Raw genomic sequence first — 18517 nt, 5'->3', positions numbered from 1 at the left:
ATATATAACTTTAATGTAGATTGAGCTATCACTGATCCTGAGAGGAGATCTCTTAAATATTTCTTTTCTATTGAGAAAGGTGGGTTGACTGAAAGAATGCCATCTGAGGATGATACACGAGATCTGGTCGGCATTAGAGGGCCAGCTCAAGGACTGTGGGAGGAGACCAGAGCACCTGGGGGCGATATCCCCCCATACAGGCATGGGGAGAATGTGCAAACTCCAAACATATGCAGCACTCGACAGCACGGTGGCTCAGTCATTAGCACCAGGGTCCCATGTTCGATTCTTGCCTCGGGTGACTGACTGTGTGGAGTTTGTACATTCTCGCCGTGTCTACATGGGTTTTCTCCGGGTGCTCCGGTTTCCTCCCACAGTCCAAAGATGTACAGGTTAGGTGAGTTGGCCACGCTGAACTGCCCATAGTGTTCAGGGATGTGTAGGTTAGGTGCATTAGTTGCGGCAAATATAGAATAATAGGGGAATGGTTCTGGGTGGGTTACTCTTTGGAGGCTCGGTGTGGACTTGTTGGGCCAAATGGCCTGTTTCCACACGTAAGGATTCTAAGATAGCATACAGTTGCCCGAGGCTAGAATCGATCCCAGGCGACTGTCTGTGTGGAGTTTGCACATTTTCCCCGTATCTGCGAAGGTTTCCTCCGGGTACTCCGGTTTCCTCCCACGGTCACAGAATTTGGTAGTGCTTACTCTGGCAGAGTGGGGCAGGACATTGACCTTCTCCCTACAGATGGGGCATTCCTCATGACCAGGTGTCGTGACCTCCTGTGCCAGTCCTGAGAGATAGCAAGTCCTGCCTGTGCATCATCCCAACCAGTGGGACCTCAGAGTGGGCACCAATCTCCCATGACTGCAATACCAGGGCAAATGACAGCAAATAATGCATCTGTGGGCAGGGGCAGGAGCAGGGGTCGGGGTTCATGAGGAACATGAGGAACATAGTTAAGGACACGAGCTTGGTTTGATCATGCAAACAAATCCACTAGATCTCATGGAGATAAATTTGCAAAAATAAAACTGAGCCAATGATTGATGAGCTGGTCGGGGCCTAAAGGACATTGTTATAGCCTGGTGAGGGAACGAACAAGAGGGAAAAACATACCTGACATCATCCTTACCAATCTGCCAGCTTCAGATATATCTGTCCATGACAGGATCGGTAAGGGTGACCACCGCACAGTCCTCGTGGAGACAAAGTCCCACCTTCACATTGAGAATACCCTCCATTGTGTTGTGTGGCACTATCACCATGCCAAATGGGACAGACTTCCACCAGATCTAGCAGTTCAAGACTGGGCATTCATGAGGCGCTGTGGGCCACCAGCAGCAGCAGAACTGTACTCCAGCACAATCTGCAACCTCATGGCCTGGCATATCCCCCACTCAACCATTACCATCAAGCCAGGGGATCAACCCTGGTTCAATGGAGAGTGCAGGAGGGCATGCCAGGAGCAGCATCAGGCAGACCTGAAAGTGAGGTGTCTACCTGTTGAAGCCACCAAACAGGCCTCCTTGCATATCAATCAGCATAAGCAGCAAATGATAGGTAGCGCTAAATAATGCCACAACCAAATCCCCATCATCAATGATGGAAGAGTACAAAACATCAGATAAGGGTGTAGCTCTCACAGCAATCTTCAGCCAGAAGTACCGAATGGATGATCCATCTGGGCCTCCACCAGTGGTCCCTAGCATCACAGATACCAGTTTCCAGCTAATCTGATTCACTCCATGTGATATCAAGAAACAGAGGGAGACACTGGATATTGCAAAAGCTACGGGCCCTGACAACATTCCAGCAATCGTACTGAAGACTTGTGCTCCAGACTTGCGGCTCCCCTCGCCACGCTGGTCCAGTACAGTTACAAGACTGGCATCTACCCGACAATGTGGAAAATTGTCCAGATATGGGTGGCACAGTGGCACAGTGGTTAGCACTGCTGCCTCACAGCGCCAGAGACCTGGGTTCAATTCCTGCCTCAGGCGACTGACTGTGTGGAGTTTGCACGTTCTCCCCGTGTCTGCGTGGGTTTCCTCCGGGTGCTCCGGTTTCCTCCCACAGTCCAAAGATGTGCAGGTCAGGTGAATTGGCCATGCTAAATTGCCCGTAGTGTTAGGTAAAGGGGTAAATGTAGGGGAATGGGTGGGTTATGCTTCGGCGGGTCGGTGTGGCCTTGTTGGGCCGAAGGGCCTGTTTCCACACTGTAAGTAATCTAATCTAATCTAATCTAATCTAATCTAATCTAATCTAATCTAATCTAATATGTCCTGTACACAAAAAGCAGGATAAATCATCAGTAAAGTGATGGAAGGGGTCATTAACAGGGATATCAAGCAGCACCTGCTCAGCAATAACCTGCTCAGTGACGCCCAGTTTGGGTTCCCCCAGGGTCACTTAGCTCCTGACCTCATTACAGTCTTGGGTCAGACAAGGACAAAAGTGCTGAATCCTACAGGGGAAGGGAGAGGGACAGCCCTTGACATCAAGGCTGCATTTGACCGAGTGTGGCATCAAGGAGCCCTCGCAAAGCTGGAATCAATGGGTATCGGGGGCAAACTCTCCACTGATTAGAGTCATGCCTGGCACATAGGAAAATGGTTGTGATCGTTGGAGGTCAGTCGTCTCAGCTCCAGGACATCTCTGCAGGAGTCCCCCAGGGTAGTGTCCTAGGCCCATCTTCAGCTGCTTCATCAATGACCTTCTATCATAAGGTCTGAAGTGGGGATGTTCACTGATGATTGCATAGTATTCAACATCATCCGTGACTCCTCAGATCCTGAAGCACATCATGTTCAAATGCATCAAAATCTGGACAATGTCCAGGCTTGGGCTGACAAGTGACAAGTAACATTTACACTTTACAAATGCCAGGCTATGACCATCTCCATTACAGAACAATTTAACCACCACCCTTTGGCATTCAATGGTGTTGCCATCACTGAATACCTCACTATCAACATCCTGGGAGCTATCATTGACCAGAAACTGAACTGGGCTCACCACATAAACACAGTGACTCTAAAAGCAGGTCAGAGACTAGGGATACTGTGCCGAATACCTCACCTCCTGTCTCCCCAAAGCCTGTCCACCATCTACAAGGCACAAATCAGGAATGTGATGGAATACTCCCCACTTGCCTGGATGGGTGCAGCTCTAACAACACTCAGAAGCTTGACATTGTCTAGGACAAAGCAACCCGCTTGATTAACACCACATCCACAAACATCCATTTCCTTCACCAGTGATGCTCAGTAGCAGCAGTCAGTACTATCTACACAATGACTGCAGAATTTCACCAAACATCCTTAGACAGCACCTTCCAAACTGATGAACACTTCCATCTAGAAGGACAAGAACGGCAGCAGATACATGGGAACACCTTCCCCTGCAAGTTCCCCTCCAAGCCACTCACCATCCTCACTTGGAAATATATCTCTGTCGCTGATCAAAATCTTGGAATTCCCTCCCTAAGGGCATTCTGAGTCAAGCTACAGCAGGTGGACTGCAGCGGATCAAGAAGGCAGCTCACCACCACCTTTTCAAGGGCAACTAAGGACGTGCAATAAACTCTGCCTCAGCCAGCGGCAGCCACTTCCCACAAAGAAGTAAACAAAATCCTGTAAGATTCATTTGTAACAAGACGATGCATACTTATTACTTTCCCAGAGTCCAGTAACTGAAATGCCAAGCACAGATTGGTGAATCTCTGAATGGAGTGGTCTTGCATACAATCTACTGAATTCTGTTATGTACTCTTGCATGGTTCTATTCTTAGTTTTTCTGAATTTGTCAAATTCTGACCATGCCTCATAGGCTGTCAATAAATCATCTTTTGGATCAACTTGAATATGGATGAAAGTTAATGACTTGCCCAAACCTTCATCTATGTTTAAATCATCAGGGTCCAGTTCCTCACAGAAAAACTTTGCCTCCTACTGATAATGAAAGGGTCAAGCTCATTGCTTGTTTCCCCTTTAGTAAAGAAATAACCAAGATCCACAGTCTCGGGGACAGTCTCTTTAATAATCTGTGTTATGCACCAGAAGATCTCTGTTTTTGAACAAAGACCAAGTTCACATTTTTATGTGGGAGCTTCATTTTACTGAGCCACACTCCATAAAGCTCACCCTCTGATGACTCAATCCCCACATTTTACAATCAATTAACCCTTAGCTGGGACATCTCTTCTCTTGCTCCACTGGGTTTCAAGAATATCTTCAATCTTATTAAATGATAATAATCTGTGGGGAGCTTATTGGGGATAGGCTCCAGTTAAGAAAAATTGTGGACAGTCTCTCTTTATTAGCCTGTGGCAGGCTTTTGGATTATTTCCCCTCTTTAATAACTGTGCGGTTCGTATTCACGACAGTCTCTTTAATAATTTGCTAAGATTTAATGGAGAAAGTCTCCCTTTAATGCGACACATTTACTGGGGATACTCTCTATTAAATAAACAGCCTGTGAGTGTTTATTGGGGCCAGTCTACATGTAAACATCTATAGACCATTCTTTAGAGGCAGTCTCCCTATAATGATCAGCGGCATTTCTACTAATGTGTTTTTAATTAGGTATGGAGAGATGTTTTGGGGACTAGCTCCCTTTAATAATCTGTGGAGATTTTACTGGGGACAATCTCGCTTTATAATTTATTGAACACTAACTGGGGGCTGTTTTTTAAAAAATCTGTGGCAGGATTATCAGCTACATTTTCTCTTCATTTAATCTGCAGAGAGTTTATCGGGGACTGTAAACTTTGATAATCTGTAGATTATCAACTCTGTGGAGCGTTTATCAGGGATGGTCTGTGTTTAATCATCTCTGGACAGTAAATTGAGGGACAGCTTCTTTTTAATAATCAGCAGAGAAACTTTTAGGGACAGCCCCGTTAAAATCTGTGGAGAAAGTACTGAGGACAACTTTCATACTCCTTGGAGACATTATCGTGGGCAGTCTGTGTTTACTAATCTGTGGAGGATTTATTGATTAAATTATGCCTTGAATAATCTGTGGCATGTTTACTGTGGACTGTCTGTCTTTAATAATCTGTGGAAACTCTGTTGGATCCATCTCCCTTCAGTAATCTGTAAAGAGCCTCCCTTTAATAAACCATGGGAGTTAATTGGAGACAGTTTCCATTAAAAAAAAATGTTTGCTGGGGACAGTCTCTCCTTACAAACCTGTGGTGTGTTTATGGGTTACAGCCTCTCTCTAATAATCGGTGAACTGTGTATAAGGGACAGTCTCTAATAACCTGTTAAAATCTGTTGGGGACAGTCTTCCTTTAATGATCAGTGGAGAGTCTTTTGGAGATAGTCCCTCTATCTCTCTCCAATAATCTACTGAGCATCACTTGGGGACTGTCTCAATTTTAAAATTATGTGGCAGATTAATGGGAGATAGTCTCTCTTTAAGAGGCAGTGGAGAATAGAATGGGAGTGATCCCTCTTCAATAATTTGTTGATGTTTCATCGGGAGAATCTCTCTTTCATGATCTGTGAAGAAATTTTGGGGAGCCACTCTCTTTAATAATTTGTGTTTAGTTTATTGGGGCAGTCTCTTTTTAATATTCTGTGGAGAGTTTAATTGGAGAGTTCCTGCTGAATAAGCTCTGGGCTGTTATTTGGGGATAGTCCCTCCTTAATGATTGTGAAGAGTTTATTTCAGGACAGTCTTCAAACAATATTCTCTGAACGGTTTATCTGGGGACAGCCTCCAGTCAATATTCTGTCAAGAGATAATTGGGTGCAGTCTCTGTTAAGTAGTCTGTGGACAGTTTATTGGCCAAGTCCCTCTTTAATGACCTGTGGCATATTTATTGGGAAGAATGTTGCATTTATAATCTGTGTTGAATTCACTAGGAACAGTTTTGGTGAAATGATCCATTGTAAATTAATTGTGGAAATTCTCTGACAATCAAATGGGAAGATTATCGGGGACAGTGTCACTTGAGTAATCTGATTTTAATCAGGAATAGTCTCTCTTTGATGATCCGTGGACAGCTATATAAACAGATAAATTCAGAGCAAGATTATTCCATTTAGTCCCGTTGGCCTTTTACACAAATCAATAAGATCATTGCAACCTCAAATCCAAATTCTTGCCTAATCCTGAAAAACTTTCAACCTCTGACATTTTTCCTGAAAGAAAGTCCTCATGACTCTCTAAGAGAAAAAAAAATTAACCTCATCTCTGTTTTAAATAAGCGACACCTTATTATTAATCTGTGACCCCATGTTCTAGATTCTCCCAGGAGTCATCGAGATCTACAGCACAGAAAAAGTCCTTTTGGCCCATTGGATTCATGCTAGTCAAAAACAACCACATCTATCATAGCAAGATCTCTCATTTGTTTCCATGCATTCACCTCTTACACTTGTAAGCCCCTGCTGATAGAACCTCAGCTTGTCCATCCTTTCCTTTAAAGACAATCTGCAGATTCGTCTAACAGAACTGTCTGAGCTGTTTCCAATGCACGTACACCCCTTCTTAAATAAGGAAGTCAGTACTGTACACTGTTTGACAATCTGTTGCATATTCATCAGGGGCCCTCTGTCTTTATTAAACAGTGAAGAGTTTATTGGCAACAGCATCTGTTTAATAGTCTGGAGATTTTATTAGGAGCATCCCTCTTTCATAAGATGTTTCGTTGCTTTTCTCTCTTTTATAATCTGTGAAAATCTTATTTGCAATCTGTGGAGAGTTTAGATTAGATTAGATTAGATTACTTACAGTGTGGAAACAGGCCCTTCGGCCCAACAAGTCCATACCGACCCGCCAAAGCGCAACCCACCCATACCCCTACATTTACCCCTTACCTAACACTACGTGCAATTTAGCATGGCCAATTCACCTGACCTGCACATCTTTGGACTGTGGGAGGAAACCGGAGCACCCGGAGGAAACCCACGCAGACACGGGGAGAATGTGCAAACTCCACACAGTCAGTTGCCTGAGGCGGGAATTGAACCCAGGTCTCTGGCGCTGTGAGGCAGTGTAGAGGGCAAACTCTCTTCGAATGCTCTGTGAAGGCTATTTTGTGGGCAATGTCTTTATATTAATCTTTAGAATGTCTGTTAGGGGCTGTCTAAATTTCATAAACCATGGTACATTTACCTGGTATGTTCTCTCATAGAATCATACAGCACGGAAACAGACCTTTCAGTCCAACCAGTCCATTGCTGAAGATAATCCTGAACTAAACTTGTCCCACCTATCTGCTCCTGGTCCATATCCCTCTAAACCTTTCCTATTCATGTATTTATCTAAATATCTTTTAAACATTGTAACTGTGCCTGCATTCACCACTTCTTCCTCTGGAAGTTCATTCCACACATGTACTGCCTATGCGTAAAAAAAAGCCCCTCATTTCTTTTTTAAATCTTTCTCCTCCCACCTCTTCACCCTCTAGTCTTGAAATTCCCCATCCTAGGGAAAAGATACCTAGCATTAACTCTATCTGTATCTCTCATGATTTTATAAACATCTACAAGGTTGCCTGTCAATGTCCTACGCTAGGTCCCAACCTATCTAGTCTTTCTTTATAATTCAAACCTTCCATACCCAGCCACATCCTGGTAAATCTCTTCTGAACTCTCTCTAACTTAATAATATCCTTTCTATAACAGGGTGACCAGAACTGGGCACAGTACTCCAGAAGAGGTATCACTAATGTTCTGTGCAACCTCGAGATGACATCCCAACTCCTATACTCAAACGACTGAGCAATCAAGGCCTTGAAAAGTCTGCAGAAAGGTTATTGGGGAAAGTAACCATTGAATAATTTGATTCAATGATTAAAGAATGGTTCTCTTTAATAGTCTGTGGACATTTATTGGACACAGCCTGTGTTTAATAATTTGTGCATAGTTTATTGGCAATAGTCTCTCTTTAAGAATCATTCTAAATTCTTTGGTGGAAGTGGGGACTGTACCTGTTTAATAATTTGTGGAGAGTTGAGTACAGTTGATGGCTTTAATGAGCTGTGTTGATTCATTGAGGCTCATGTCTCTATATAACATATGGGGAGGTTATGAGGGACAGTCTTCTCTGTGGAGATATTATTATTATTGAGGTCTGTCTCTTTAAATATCTAAGGAGAGTTGTTGGGTCAAGTCAGTCTTTAATAATGGAGAGTGTCTACTAGGGTCAGATTTAACTGATCCAATACAAGTCTAAGTGTTTGATAGCCTGTCCATGATTGTTCACACAACTGATTTCTCAGCTTCAAAGAAATCTCTTCAGGGTTTTAACCAATCACTCCTAGTCTGGAATTTCAAACTAAAACCCTTAATCTGAGGTAATCTACTTCCAAACTACTCTGAATTACATCTTTTCTCCAAGGAGAAACTGTTTTTGCATCTAACTTCAACCAGGACTTTTGAATCCTGATCCAAAAAGCTTTCCAACATATAGATTTCTCCCAAGCAAAAAAAAATTCCTGATTTTCCTGAACAGAAAGCAAGCCAATGCTTTTCAATGTTCACTCTGACTGATCGTAAATCTCTGACAATATAAACAAATTCGCACAATCACTTCAGGGACTATCTCTTTTTCATACAGCTCATGGTTCTAGTAATACTGATAAGTTAACCATTTAACTCCCTCATGCACATAAACCAAAGCCCACATGCCACTAGTTCAAAATCTAACTGTAAAATAACTTACATTAATATGTATAAATCACACATCTTGCATCAAATCTGACTTATGCTGCATATATCTACTTGTGTAATAGGTATTTGTTGAAATATTCCATGACCATCCTTCTGGGAGTCTTCCATATCCTAGTGTCATATGAGTGACTACAATGTTGTATCCAAGGGCCATGCTTTGGTATGAGTAGATATTGGACAGTGTCAGTGTGTAAGAGGGGCAAAAGCCTCTCATGGGAGGACAGCAACTGCATTCAAAATCTTAACCACAGCATGGCTGAGTTTGTAAGCATTCTATCCCTGATCTGTGTTCTCACCAGGGCCAATGTTAGGAAGACAAGGTGATTGAATTTACTCCATTTGGGAAGCACAAAACTAACTGGGCATTGAATATTTTACAAGGTTATTTTTCCTAGTTTGTGTTTTCAAGAGAAGTTTTAAGGCAGAGGCACTGAGCAGTCTACCAGAACCATTAGAGTAAGCAGCTTGTGAGGCCTTGAGGTTTTCTTTAAGTTGGCACATTAGAAGCAGCCTGAATGGGTGTGATCAAGCTCCCACAGAGCCAGGAGTTTTAGTTTTAACTTTCAGCAGTTGCTGTTGGGGACTTGAAGAAGTGGAAGCTAGATTTTCCCCCTCTCAGTTACAGCCAAAAGCTGGGGTTTCCATCCTGCTACTTGACATGAGTGTGAGACAATCTGTTTTCTGAACTTGCATTTTGTCAAGGGATGTATATACGGGATGTTACTTTATTAGAACAGTTAAATAGTAATAGCTACTGTGTCTGTTGTTCTGTTAAGCTTTCCAACAGAGTTAAGTTATTCTAATTCTTTCTTTCTTTTGTTGTATTTTAACTATAGTAGATGAATAAAGTGTTTTTTTTTGCTTTAAATCCAGTAGTTTGACCAATCGAGTTGCATCTGGAATGCAACATCTTGTACTTACCTTTAAATTAAGAAAAAGTTAGGATATAGACTATCTTCTGAATATTTTGAGGGGGGTTTAGTCTTGACCATAACAAGTGAGTGCACTGGAGTCTTTGGAGACTGTAATCTATTGATCAATGGTGTTATGGAGCAAGCCAGACCCCCTCAAGACATTTCAACTAAGTAACCCAGACCCTAACTCTGCTAGTTATTTTTAGCAGGTGTAACATGGATATTCCAGGAGGGATTCAGCTGGCTAACCCACTTACTTTTAAACAAAACAGAATTTATTTACAGGATTACCGAATGAAACACAAAAAAAGAGAACAGAATACTGAATAACTTAACCTATCCAAATACCCAACAGATTATCCCAACTTAATGATGCTGTCCCAAATACTTGCAACAATCCCCATAAACACCCCTTGGCACAAAAGGAAAAATTAAACACAGGGTCTAACAGGAGAGAGAGAGATGTCAGAGGGATTCAGCATGGAATACCTTCTTCAAGGGAGTTGGTTCTTTGACCAGAAGCCGCAAAACTGACGGACACATTTCTCTGAACAGCCAGCCTGCTAAAACCAAGCCAGAGAAAAGCTGAGCTGGGTGAACTAGCCACTCCCATTTCATTGTAAAAGTTTGTTTTTAAACTTAAAAGCTCTTCATGTTGATCAAACCAGGCATTTCAGAACCTGTGTTGTAAAGCACGTGTGGGGAAAAAACCCAAAGGCAATGTAACCTTGTTAAAGGAGCAGCAGCATTGTCAACCCTCCCTCCTTATGCAAAAATCAACCATCAATATCCAACGATGGCTTCATCTTCAAACCCCCAAATCTTACACTGTTTGTACACTATAGCACCTATATACATTATATTGACTATAAATGAGCAAGCATACGACTACATTGCGTTTCAGTCTGTTGTACTCCTGCCACCGAACACCTCTGTTTCTCATTTGAATCTTGACAATACGTCAGCAATCATGTTTTCTCATCGTGCTGCATGCACAATTTTCAAATTGAGTGGCTGTATAACAACAAGTTCCATGTAAACTCTCTGGCATTTTTGTCTTTAAATTTCTCCACAAGATTCAATGGGATATGATCAGTATGTATGATTGTCTTAGTTATATTGTCTCAGTTAAACATTGAAATTTTGTAATGCCTACACCAAGCTCAAAGTCTCCTTCTCAACCTTCGAATATTTCTGCTGATGAATGTTCAACTTCCTGGAGAAATACCTGAAAGGTTTTTCTGTCTTCCTGCCAGAGCACCGCACCAACACCCCCCCCACATCACATGCATTGTCAGCCACCTTGAATGGCTTTGTGGACTGAGGTGTGGCTAATACCAGGCAGTGGTTAGAATCATAGTATCCCTACAGTGTGGCAACAGGCCATTCAACCCAACAAGTCCACACTGAATCTCCAAAGGGTAACCCACTCAGATCTATTCCCCAACCTTATTATTCTACATTTACCCCTGACTAATGCACCTAACCAACACATCCCTCAGCACTATGGGTAATTTAACATGACCAATTCACCTAACCTACAAATCTTTGGATTTGGACTGTGGGAGGAAACAGACTCGGGGAGAATGTATAAATCCCTCACAGACAGTCGCCCGAGGCTGGAATCGAACCTGGGTCCCTGGGGCTGTAACGCAGCAGTGCTAACCACTGAGCCACTGTGCTGCCCAGCTTTCAGGCTGTCAAATGCCTTCTGACAGTCTGCTGTCCACTGAAACTTCTTGCCTTTCTTTATCAACTCAGTGAGAGGAGCAGCCACACTGCTCAAATTTAGTATGAATTTTCAATAAAATCTACTTAATCTCAGGAACCGTAGTACTGTTCTTCTTGTCGATGCTATGGGAAACACCCCAATTATCTTAATTTTTGCATCTCCTGGCACCATTTGTCCGTGTCCAATAACACGGCCCAGGATGGTGACTTGATCTTTGGCAAGTGCACTTTTAGCCAGGTTTATCACCAAGCCTTCCTTCTGAAGTCGATCGAACAAGTCCGATAAATGTTGCAAATGTTCCTTCCACGTGTGACTAAAAATCACCAGGTCCTCAATATATGCCACACAATTGGGTAATCCAGCAATGGCCTTATTGGTTAGTCTCTGAAATGTGACTGGCACGTTTTTCACACCAAATTGCATGACTTTTGAACTGATATAGTCCATATGGTGTTATTAAAGCCAAAATTGTCTTCTCTCTTTCTGACAAAATTACCTCCCAATATCCTGTGAGCAAGTTCAACTTAGAAATATAAGTTGCTTGTCCCACCTATTCCTGAAGAAGGGCATGTGCCCGAAACGTCGAATCTTCTGTTCCCTAGATGCTGCCTGACCTGCTGTGCTGTTCCAGCAATAAAGTTTCAGCTTTGATCTCCAGCGTCTGCAGACCTCACTTTCTCCACCTATTCAACACAGTCTACCAAACACAGAATTAGATATGCATCAGTTTTTGTAACTGCATTGATTCTGCAATAGTCCACACATAACCAATGGGTACAATCTAGTTTTTGCACCATTACTATGGGTGAGTCCCAGTCACTGTTACTCACTTCAATTATGTTCTTTAGGAGCATGGATTCAATCTCTTTTTGAAGCTGTGCCAACTTTAGTGGATTATGCCTATAAGGATGTTGCTTAATTGGAACAGCATCTCCTACATCTACATCATGTATAATTAGGTTAGTACTTCCCATCTTATTTCCACATAGCTCTCCATGTGATAGTTCAGGCCATTTCGGGTTTTCCCCTGGAAAGTAACTCAATAATTTATCTTGATTTTTGACAACTTCCTTCTTAATTTGAGGAATGCCCAATTCAGAATCCTCTGAACTTGGTTCTTCACTCTTTAGCTTTCCTTCCCTGTCAAAATACCTTTTGAGCATATTCACAATACACACTGTGAAATTTCTTATCAAATAGTTTATCTCACTCAATCTCCTTTTGACTTGACAAGGTCCACTAAACCTTACTTTTAAAGGTTCATCTATCATTGGATGCAACACTAACATATTATCCCCTATAATAAAATTGCAAGTTTTTGATTTATTGTCTGCTTCCTGTTTTATTGTATGCTGTGATAATTTTAAATGCTGTCCAGTCATCTCCCCTTCTCTATTTAGTTTTTCCCTCAGATTTGACAGACAGTCCAAATATGTGGTCTCTGAATTCTGACTTACCCATTTCTCCTTAATTAATTTTAACTGTCCTCTCACTTCATGCCCCAAAAACAAATGCAAATAAACTGAATTTGGTTGATTAATTTGATGCATCTCTGATCACAAAAAGCACAAACAGAATTCCCTTATCCCAAACATCTGGATAGTCTTGACTATAAGCCCACAACATGGTCTTTAATGTCTGATGCCACCTCTCTAACATTCCCTGTGATTCTGGATGGTACGCAGTAAATTTGAATTATTTTATTCCAAAACTGTCCATAACTTCCTTGAATAATTTTGGTCTGATCGTATATCTGTGGGTAGTCCGTATCTGGTGAAAACTGTGATATTGCGTAATGGAACAGTCTCTGGAAATCCAATTGACCCACTCATTATTGCAAACAAAACTGATTTCCACTTTTTATTTGAGGTCAGTTAAGACTCTTGTAAAAGGTTCCTCAAATGCAGGAAAATATACTAAATGTGTGGGTTTTATTACTGTCTGTGGTTTTCCAATAACCTGACATATATGACATTTCTGGCAAAATTCACTACATCCTTGTGTATTCCAGGCCACTAAAATTGTTTTTGTATTTTAGCTTGAGCTTTTCCCACTCCTAAATGACCCCTACTTGTAGTTCATGTACCACTCACAACACCTCCTTTCTATAACCCACTGGCAATATAGTTTGATGAACTTCTGCCCATTTCTCATCTGCTTCAATGATAATGAGTGATGGCCTCCATTTCCTCATTAAGGTCTCATTTTTAAGACAGTACCATTCAGGGATACATTCGGATTCTTTTTCTGTGTATGTCTTTTGATACAATTGCTTTAAATTTTCATCCTCTTGCTGTAACTCAGTCAATTTATCAGAGCTAAAACTGTTTGCTATGTCATTTATCTGCTTCTGGTTTGTGACTAAACAGCGTCTCTGCTAATTTCACTTCAACTCCCTTCTCTGTACTCTTTGATCTCTCCTGTTTCAACTGGTGACTTTGTGACCTCGTTACCACACAGTTGGGAAAAATCCCAGGATACTTGTCCTGCAATATTTCAGTTGCCTGAGTTTGTACTGGCTTTTCAACCACAGTAGGCAGCACTCCTACCTGTGAACCAGCTATATCATTAGCAAGGACAAATTGTATTCCTGGAGCTGAGAGTTTATCCAGTACTCCCACCTTGACTTCCCCACTCTTCAGTGGACACTCTAAACCACACTTTACATAACTGAGCATTTCTCACCTCACCAAGAATTCCTGTTACTGGGCAATAGTTCTTCCGAGGTACATATCTCCTCATCTTTCAGAATCACAGACTGAGAGGATCCTGTGTCTCTGAATATTGTAATCTCTTTACCTGCTGCTCCTGGCCTATGTGAGTAAACCTTACCTTTGCAGGTATACGATTTAATAAGATCTGACACCTCCTCCTTAACCAACCTCCGACCAGCTTGTACACTCTGCTGCAGCTTTCCAGCCCTCCACTGTGCTTCCCATTACCACTCCAACAAAACTTACTGGCTTATCCTGTTTTCCCACATCTGGCTTCCCAGTGCTTTTCCTAACCCACCCAACACTGTGATTTCATGTGGCCTACTTTATTGCAGTGACAACACCAGAGCTTTTTAACTTCTCCTTTCCCTTCAAGGGTTTCCTTTTTACCCTGTGGTAATTTATCCTTATGATCTTCACCGAGATCTACCTTTCCCTTTCCATGTGAGGATTTCTCTTTTCCCCAATTTCTATCTGTCACGGATTGAAATTGATGTTGGAAGCCAAACTTTCATTTATGGACCTAGGCATAATCATCAGCCACTTCTGTTGCTAATCTTACCATTTTAAATCTCTGCTCTTCCAAGAGTTCTTACTATTTCAGAAATTGAATTTTTGAACTCCTACAAAATAATTGTCTCTCTAAGAGCATCATGAGTTTGCTTTGTTTTTAATGCCCTTATGCACCTAACAAAATTACTCTGTTTGATCTTTTCAAGCTCAATGTATGTTGCTCAGATCCCTCCTTAGATTCTTGAAACATTGTCTATAGGCTTCTGGTACAAGCTCATATACACTTACAATGGCTTTCTTCATCTCCTCATACTCCCCAGATTCCTCCTCTGATAGTGATGCGAATACCTCACTAGCCCTACCTACCAGCTTTGTTTGGATCAACAAAACCCACATGGTCACTGGCCACTGCATTTGTTTAGCCGCCTTATCAAATGAGGTGAAAAAGGCTTCCAGACCCTTCTCATCAAATTGAGGCAATGCTTGAATATATTTAAGCGGTCGCTCATGGGTTTATGGATTTGCTCACCCTCACTCTCTTCCTCACTCAGCTTACCCTCAGCCTTCAGCTCCAGCCTTTTAAGCTGACTTTCCTGTATAAGTGCTAATCTCTGAAGTTCAAACTCCCTCTTTTCCTTTCTTCCTATTTCTCCTTCTCTCTCTTTTTCCCTTTTTCTTTCCATTGTTTTTAATCATAATTCAAACTGTTTCATTTCTGTTGCCCTTTCCTTATCTTTTGCCTCTAATTCAAGCTACTTCCTTTTCAACTGAATTTTAGCCATCTCTAAAGATTCTAATGGAATTTCCAGCAAATGTAAATGCTGAGTTATTGCTGTAATTATCTCTCCTTTCCTCACGGAAGGAGACAGCTCCAACCCCAGCTTGTCTGCTAATTTCAGCAGCCTGGCCTTAATCACCTTTTGCAAAACCCCCAAGATCACTTCTTCCACCCCCAGAAAACTTTATTATGACACGGTGAATCCTTCTGTTAATTAAATCAAACACTCAGAAATGCTCACCGCACCTCGTAATCTTGTTAAAATGTGAGTGACAGAGAACTTCCAACTTCCACTATTTAAAGAATTTATTCTTTAACTCTAAGAGTGAATTTCAAAACCACACAGTCGCTGTCATTGTCCATGTCTTCCTTCTTTCAGCTGAGGATCTCCCTGGGTCACCATCTTTTCTTTACTGCAAGGATGTTTCTGGTGAAAAGATCTCTTTGAGAAAGATTGTTTCAAATGGCCATTTCTCTTTCAATGGCCGTTACTCTCTTGACAACTGCTACTCTCTCTCTGTCGATGGCAGTTATTTTCTTGATTACTGCTACTCTCTCAATGGCAGTTACTGTCTCAATGGCAGTTACTCTGTCAATGGCAGTTACTCTCTTGATGGCAGTTACTCTGTCAATGGCAGTTACTCTTTGATGGCAGTTACTCTGTCTGACCTTCAAACTACCTGTTTTTTTTATAGCCCCAACATTGGATCATCTCATTGGTTTGATGTTGGCAAAAACAATAAATTCAAACTCGATTAGGTTTTAGTATCCTGGGGCATAATTTAAACAGATTGGTTAAATTTGAATTGTTGTCAAAGCAGCAACCAACTCAGGTATTTATTTCACAGCCAAATGTTACATATTTTCAATTTTCCAATACATGCTGGGTCTGTTAATTAGTCATATGACAGGTGCTTGTAAGCTCCCAGTTCAACAGCATTCACTCGCTCTTGAAGGTACAGTACTCATCTTCAACTTCCTAACAACTCTTCGTGAATGAACCAGCCATTGCTATCCCAAGCATTGTTTAAACCAACTGAATTCAACACCTGGAACAAAAGACACGAACACCTACCACTCACTGCCTTCAAGTCCAATAATCCTCACCTCAAATTGGATCTATCGAACAAATCCCACACAAAGCCCCCAATCTGTTATGGACCAGGCCACACCCCCTCAAAACATTTCAAGAACGTAGCCCAGGCCCTAAATTTGCCAGTTGTATGAAGAAGGTGTGAAGTGGATATTCCAGAAGGGCTGCAGCTGACCCAACCACTTAGTTTTAAACAAAACAGAATTTATTTGCAAGATTACCGAATGAAACACAAACAATGGAGAACAGAATATAGAATAACTTAACCTATCCAAAAACCCAACAGATTATCCCAATGTAGTGATGCTGTCCCAACTTCGTGTAACAATCCTCATAAACACCCATTGGCAATAAGGTAAAATCAAACACAGGGTCTTACAGGAGAGAGACAGAGATGTCAGAGGGATTCCGTATAGAACACCTTCTTCCATGGCGCTGATCCTTTGACCAACAGCCATGAAACTGACTGACTCCTTGCTCTGAACAGGTCAGGTGAATTGCCCATGCTAAAGTGCCCATAGTGTTAGATGTAATAGTCAGATGGAAATGGGTCTGGTTAGGTTACGCTTCAGAGGGGCAATGTGGACTTGTTGTGATGGATGGTCTGTTTCCACACTGTCGGGAATCTAATCTAATTTAAAGAACAGCCAGCCGGCTAAAACCAAACCAAACCAAACCAAACCAGAGTAAACTGGCCAGAGTAAACTTCATTATACAAGTATTTTTTAAACTTAAAAAGCTTCTTCAAGTAGATCAAGCCAGACATTTTGGAACCTTTGTCATAAAACACTTTTCTTTCAAAAAAAAAGCAAGGACAGCATAACCTTGCTACAGGAGCAGCATCATCACATTAGACACTGGACGATGAGCTCGCTCCTCAGCGACCATTTCCAGATGTGCAGCCATCTCTCACAAACCTAAAGTAAAGCAAAATACTGCAGACTCTGGAAATTGGAAAGAAAAACAGAAAGTGCTGGGAAACCACAGCGGGTCTAGTGGCACCTGTCGAGACAGAAACAGAGTTTGCATTTCTAATCCAATCTGACTCTTCTTCAGAGCTGAAGAGTAAGATAGAAAATTTGTGAATGGCTTCAATGAAATGTGTTTTATTCAGTAACCTTGCAAATAAATTCTGTTTTGTTTAAAACTAAGTGGTTGGGCCAGCTGCATCCCTCCTGGAATATCCACTTCACACCTTCTTCAAACAACTGGCAAAGTTAGGGCCTGGGTTATGTTCTTGAGATGTTTTGAGGGGGTCTGGCCTGGTCCATAACCGATTGGGGGCTTTGTGAGGGATTTGTTCAATAGTTCCAATTTGAGGTGAGGGTAACTGCACTCAAAGGCAGTGAGTGGTAGGTGTTAGTGTCTTTTGTTCCAGGTGTTGAATTCAGTTGGTTTAAACAATGCTTGGGATAGCAATGTCTGTTTCAGTCACAAAGAGCTGTTATGATGTTGAAGGTGAGTACTGTACCTTCAAGAGCGAGTGAATGCTGTTGAACTGGGAGCTGACAAGCTCCTGTCATATGACTAAGTAGCAGACCCAGAGTGTATTGGAAAATTGAAGAGTCATACTTCAAGAAAAGAAAATAGAGATCTCAGGGGATGTGTTGGAACTGCATGTTGTGGTAGCTGGTGGACCCCATTGTGGTTCATTGGGGCCACATCTGTTGCAAGATTTGGATACTTGAGGAACTCTAGCTCAGAGTTGATGAGCTGGAATCTGAGCTTCCAACACTGTGACACGTCAGTGCAGGGAGTGGGGGGGGTGGATAGTGACCCAGCAACAGTGTTTCAGGAGGTAGTCACACCACTTAGATTAACAACCCCGAATTCGATCATTGGTCAGGGACAGCAGAGCGTGACTGACAGTGAGGCAGATAGAGGGATTCAGGAGATAGTGCTGATGGAGCCACAGGTCTTGAGCTTATTGAACAGGTTTGAGATTCCTGCTCCCTCTGTGGCTGAGACTGGGGGATACAGGAAGAATGAGCAAACTGACCACAGCATTGTGGTATGGGGAGCTATTCAAGAGGAGAAGAAAAGAGAAATGGAGTCGTAATTGGGGATAGTATAGATAGAGGCA

The sequence above is a fragment of the Chiloscyllium plagiosum genome, unplaced genomic scaffold (genome assembly GCF_037043375.1).
Source record: "Chiloscyllium plagiosum isolate Xiang-an unplaced genomic scaffold, Cpla_swu_hap1 HiC_scaffold_45, whole genome shotgun sequence".
Taxonomy (NCBI): domain Eukaryota; kingdom Metazoa; phylum Chordata; class Chondrichthyes; order Orectolobiformes; family Hemiscylliidae; genus Chiloscyllium; species Chiloscyllium plagiosum.
This window is presented reverse-complemented; position numbering follows the sequence as displayed.